This window comes from Cyanistes caeruleus, chromosome 4 (genome assembly GCF_971803275.1).
Source record: "Cyanistes caeruleus chromosome 4, bCyaCae1.hap1.1, whole genome shotgun sequence".
NCBI lineage: Eukaryota > Metazoa > Chordata > Aves > Passeriformes > Paridae > Cyanistes > Cyanistes caeruleus.
Genome location: NC_141704.1, coordinates 77,677,956 through 77,684,587, shown reverse-complemented (window position 1 = coordinate 77,684,587; position 6,632 = coordinate 77,677,956).

Here is a 6,632-nt window from a genome sequence, read left to right as displayed (position 1 = left end):
ACCTTGAATACTTTCCTAATGTTCCTTTTCCACATAAACAACTTCTGTGGGAGGAAGTGGCTTGCACATTTTTGTCTGGTGGGGTGGTTCACACTAAGAAAATATTTAAGAACGCCTATATGAGACCATACTAACAGATGAACAAATCAACTGCCAAATCTGTGCTAAAAAGAAGAAAACTAGGTACGCCCTGTATATCTGCTGAATTCCTGAAAGGTTCTTGAACTCTACAAATAACTTTTAGGCCATCCTATAACTGGAAAACTTTCAGGAGAGTTAAGTGTAGAGGTAAGAGCTCACACAACAATTACCTCTTGAGAGTGTCAGCACCCACTGCTTATATGCACTAGCAGGGATTGATGGTGTCTCAGCACCTTTCAAAATAAGGTCCAAAGTACCTCAGGTTGGTGTTCAAAAAACAGAAATAATTTCTACAGTCTGTTACTTAAACAAACACCAGTTTCCCAAGTAAGCTCTGTAAGTACAACACAAATGAGACATCCTTTTATACAGAGAATTTGCAATAGTAACACAGGCAACCTACCTAGGCAGGGCACTAAGCCAGCATTCCTACCATCTACAGAATATTCCTTATCTCACCCTCGGGCCATATGTTCCAGCCAGTCCCTGTAAAGACTGAAAGACTACAAAATAATTGCAGCAAATGTTTAAAATAATGCAGGACTTTGTTTTACAGTCACTAACATTTCCTGTAACCATTCTGTATCAGCCAGAATTTTTGCTGATGTTAATTCTTAATATAGGCAAGCCACTGCATCCTTCATTGAAATCAATGGCCACATGCTTCCAGACTTTAATGTGATGAAGTATCTTTTCAAAGTATATTCAGAGAGGGTGATTTTTTTTTTCATTTTTTCATTTTTTTTTCTCACTTAGGACCTCGACTTTACAGACAATACTCATCTATTCTGCTATATTTAGCTCATCAGGTACAGTCTGGAAGAAAGTCAGGCATATTTCACACTGCCCATTTGTGGGCTAAACTCTTCCAGAACAGTTTTGCCAGGCAACATGTCCACATTCCCCAGTAGCTGTTCCAAGTGACTAAAAATCTCAGTCATTTGGTGGTTCTTGGGATCCTGTAGGAAACAAGCAGCTCCTTTGTTCCTGGTCTCACTGGACACTTGTGTGCAGCTCAGCTGGCAGCAATCAGGCAATGTGGTAGAAGCAGGCATACATTCAATTATTTTTAGCACCTCAGGAGGGATTCTCAGACTAAACTTTTGAACCACAGTGGCAATTTAGGTGGGGTAGGCTTGTACTAGTTATGCCTGTATTGCACCTTTTCTATACACAGAACAAAAATCTCCACAAAACACAAGGCCATTCCTAATAAAATAAAAAAAGTCTCCTTCCACAGCAGCTTGAGCTATATGGTTCATTTTGGGGGATAAACCATTCTTGTTGCTAAAAAAATCTTGGTATATTTATTCTAACACCTATCAAATGTAAAAGAAATCAGAAATATCTATTAACTTGTTCTGCAAACCAAGAACTTAGAGACAGAGTAAGGTTCTAGACAGTTTTTTCCTGATTCAGGTGTATTTTAACAACATACCTCTGAAACACCAAACCCAGAAATTACCACTGGCTGACCAGTTGTTCACACTTCTTACAGCATTTAAGTTCAGTCACACTATCTGAAACTTCTTAAAGCTCTGGAAGCTGAAATTTGCCTACTCCAAGTTAGGAAGTGCTCACAGAAATTAATGAGGGCAGTAACACCAAAAAAAAGAAAGAGCAAACAGGCTAATGATGGCAATCTGTTACAGTACACAGTTGTTCCTTAAATTAATATCTGTCCATGGCATAATGTCAGACTTTTGATAGGATTTAGCTACTTGTATCTTGCCTCATTGCCTCTTTGAATGATGGAATCTCTATCCACAAAAATCTCCTGTTGGCTACTAGCTCTTACAATTTAAAGGCACACAGGTTGACTAAGTTTTTCCCAGCAAATCTGCTCCATATTTGAAAGTCTGCTTTACACTTTCTTGGAACTTCAAGTTCTCACAGCAACAAACAGCCAAGCCTTCTATAGGATCAAGTTCTGAAGACCTCCTCACCCTACAGATGGGGGTTTGAACTCAGATGGCATTTTGGAGCATTTTTCTTGGATTAAGCTTTCTCAAGCAATCCTTGGAAAAGCTGAGAATTCCAACTTTTCCCCAAATACCCCATAAATCAGTGGTAAGGGGTATCCACCAAGGCTTTAGTAACTTCAGATTTATTTCTCACCCCTGTTTGGGAAGAAACCCACACCTTCCACTGTGAATTCTCTAACCAGGGGATGATGTTGTAAAGAAGGGCTGTTGCAAACTTCTTTTGAAGTGCTTCCAGTGTGCTTGGACTAATGAAGCATTCATTGGGCCAGAGAGAATACAAGAGAGAAAACAAGCATGACTCCATTGCCTGGTGATTAGGGCATTCCCAAAGGGAGGAGACCTAAGTTTAGCTCCTGCTTTAATAGCTATTTAATGTTCTATCATTAGATTATATCATATTATATCAATATTCTTTATATTACATATACACATATGTATTCAAATAAAATAGAAAACAGTCATTTAAGTGGGGACTGAGACACTGATTTCTTCCTCTGACATCCTTCTCACAGGGTGCCATAATTACTGGCCTATGAAGTCATACTTATTCTTTCACTTTCTCTGGACAATTAGCATTTAATTATGGCAGACCAGATGAAACATTTTTGATAGGAGGACTTCAAGTTCAGCTGTAACCTGGTGGTGAGAATTCTATGGGTTGCGTGCCTCTAGGTCAAGGTGTTTTCACCCTTCTGGTTCTTCAGCAGTGCCTGCTGCTGCTTGAGCTGACCCTGGCAGTTCCCATCTTCAAACACCTCCTCTCCTCCCATGGTGTGTGGGCAGCACTTCACAGGCCATCAGGGAACCCAACACAGAATTACAGATGCCAATATATTGAATAAGTGTTGGATGTTATGTTGCCTGAGACTATGGGAACTGAACCAGCTGGGATGGATAGTGGTTTAGCTCAGGTGACAGAAGGCATAAACCTCAGACCATGGGAGGCAAGATACTTAAAATATAGAAATTAGGATGCTACTGGGATCATTCCATAATAGGCCATGTTTCTGGTTCTGGCTCTCAGTTGGTTTGGGACCTGTCACATATAAGGTCATGTCCCTGGTCTGTGTTCACAGTTGGACCCCTGCCCTCAGGTACCCCTGTATATTGTTAAGTTTACCATGCTCCTTGGTCTTTGGAGCTTGCCCCCAAAATATGTGGTTTCCACAGTTTGTTGTTTTACCATCATTAAAGTATTTTGAGCAACTCTATCTTTCCCACACTCACCCGACCGGACTCAAAGTCACAGAGAGCCAACTGTAACAAGTGGTGCCAGAACAGGGACTTCCACACTAGGAGACCTCTAGGGATCAGTTAGGCTGGGTCGTGGCCAAACCAGTAGGACTCCTCTCTCTGCTGTGGGTTATTTTATCAGGCCTGACACTTTTTGGTGACAGATGGCCATTGGAGGATGACCAGCTGTCTTGGAGGACACCTGCTAGGAATGCAGGTGAGCGGAGAGGAAGAGCTTTTCCCATTGCTCCCACCCCATCCAAGTTTTGCTGCTTCGCAGGATGGGTTTAAGGCTTTCTACAATAGAGAGGGATGTATATGGATGGTACAAGCTACTTTTAGCAGACCATGGGAAGGAAGCTGGAAAAAGCAAGGTGAAAAACCTGCTAGAATGGGTCTTGCACAATTTCCCAGCTGCCACAGCACCATTCTGTGCAGCGCCACAGGAGACCACTCAGACTGTGGTATCTTCTCTGTGGAATTTTGGGACTCAATAGGAATCAGGTTGTATGAATTAAAAAATTATTTTTGTGATTTTTAAATTCCAACTCCACCCTCCAACCCCGGATGGCTTTTAATCTTTCAGATGCTGGGGATCATGAGAGATGCCTGTCAGACACAGAAGCCCATGCAATTTGTATCACCTGTCCTTTCATGTTCCCTCCCTTCTCCCCCTTCGGACTACCCTGGAATGGGATACAGGGCTGATATTGCCGGCAGGGTTGGAGGAAACATTGGTTTTCCCTGTTACTCCACTGCCCTGTTACTCTGCCTCCATCTCTTCCATGTGGGGCCCAAGATGGTGATGGCCATGCCACCCGGGACCCTTCCACCTCCACTCTCCTGGCACCTTCAGTGACCCGTTCCCCTCCCTATTCACTCCCACCTGCTAACGACCCTCCTGCCGCCCTGCACCCTGCCTGAGCCATGCTGTCTCAAGTTTCCTCCCTCGGCTCCACACCTCTCACCCTGGGTCCTGCTGCTTTCTCCCCATCAGTCTTGAGCCAAACTCCTCCTGGGGGGCTGGAACCACTCCCACCATTGCCAGAGACACCTCTGTTCAACATGGCAGTGCCCATGCAGCCTGTGCTGGTGCCAGAGACCAAACGTTGCTGCCACCCATCCAGCTACAAAGGTGTGCTTGTGCCCTCCCCTCCTACTTGGAAGAGGACCTAAGCCTCTCTGCATCCAGTGATTCCATTGATCCATGTAAGAAGATCCAGACTAGTGAGGGGGTTATGGCAAGCCAGCCTTGGGAAGCTTCCAGCACAGCACAGGACGGCCCCACGCTATGACAGAAATACCTCAGCCACATATACCCGTGACCACCAGAGGCCAAGTAACTCAGAGCTTCAACATCTCATCCCAGGGCTACCAACAGCCTTGCCCCCAGGTGCCAGGGTGGAGCTGCAAGCGCCAAGCCAGTAACACTGACTGATTATTTTACACATACCACATCTACAGGCCAACCTGGGCCTGAAGATCGGCCCTGTGAACTGTTAATTTTGGGGAACTGTAGATCAAGGACTGAGGGATTTTTTGTGTTACTGTTTGTCTTATGGGTAACATCTCAACAGGAAATCACTGTATTGGCTATGTGTCCTGACCTACCTTGCTTTATCCCTCAAGGACTGGTAATTTCTCAGGCAATTTTGCTCCCTGAACAGGACTCTAACAACACATCAGAGTCCTTGGTATTGTGGACTAATAAGCCACAGCTGGCCTCAACTAACCTGCACACTAGAATTTAACACCAAAAGGATTATTCTCTCAGGACTCACTGACACAGGTGCAGCTGTGGCAGTCATCTCACAGTCCAAGTGGCCTCCTGAATGGACTCTTACACCTGCTCCAGGGATGCTATCAGGAACTGGAGGTAACAGCATCAGCCTGAGGAATGTGTAGCTGATCAAGTTCGTGGGACCCGAAGGCCGTATCGTCAGCACCAGAGCATTTGTGAGACAGCACCAGCCATTGCAACTAAATGAGAAACCAGAGACACTCCATGATTTACAAAAACTGTTAGGAACTACTAATTGGGTTAGACCCATGCTGGTGATAACTTACGAAGGTTTGGTTCCATTGTTTGTTTTGTTAAGGGGAGATTCTGAGTTAAATTCACCTAGGCAGTTGATGGACAAAGCAAGGGATGCCTTGGGAGAAGTATCCCAAGCCACTCAAACTCACCAAGCACACAGAATGAATCCAAATTTACCATTCCTTCTAACTATTTTGGGGAAGGGACCTCAACTCTATGCTTTAATTTTTTTAATTTTTCAATGGGACCCTGAGACATTTGAAAGTTTCTTAATTCTAGAATGGGTTTTCCTGCCCCATGAGTCAAGGAAAACCATATCAAAAAAGCCAGAGATGATGGCTCATCTTATAATCAGAGTCAGATTGTGTTTATTTTCTGTTGCAGGGGAAAGACCTTTCTACCGTATTCTTGCCCACAATTGCTGCATATTTGGACTAGCTATTGCAGCAATCAGAATGTTAGAAAATTGCACTTGAAAATCTTACAGGGGAAATTTCAATATATTACCCTAAGCATAAATTATTGCATTCTGCCTTTAATTTAATCCTAAAACCATTAACAAGTGATGTGCCGTTGAATGCACTCACTGTCTTCACAGATAGATCAGGATAGTCCCATAAAGCAGTTACAACCTGGCAAAACCCTGTGACACATGAGTGGAAATTGGACATCCAAACAGTAGATGGTTCACCCCAAATAGTTGAATTAATTGCAGTTGTTAGAGCTTTTTCTATGTTTACATGCCCTTTTAATCTGGTTACTGATTCTGCTTATGTTTATGGGTATTGTCGAGAGAGCTGAAAATTCACTTCTAATTCACTACTAATGATCAGTTCTATATGTTGCTTAGAAGTTTGATTTTTATTCTTACCCAGAGACAGCACCCTTATTTTGTCTTGCACATCTGTTCCCACACCTCACTGCCTGGACCTCTGACAGAAGGTACTGAGCAGGCTGACACACTTGCCATGACAACACAGATAACACTGCCAAACATTTTCGAACAGGCAAAACTCAGCCACTCATTCTTTCACCAGAGCGCTCCTGCGTTACATCGCGTATTTAAAATCACTAAAGATCAAGCCAAGACAATTGTTACCACATGCCCTAATTGCCAGAGGTACTCATTACCATCCATCGGGGCAGGAATAAACCCCAGAGGGCTTCACAGTTTATGAATCTGGTGAAGTGATGTAACCAATTATGCATCTTTTGGTAAATTTAAATATTTACAT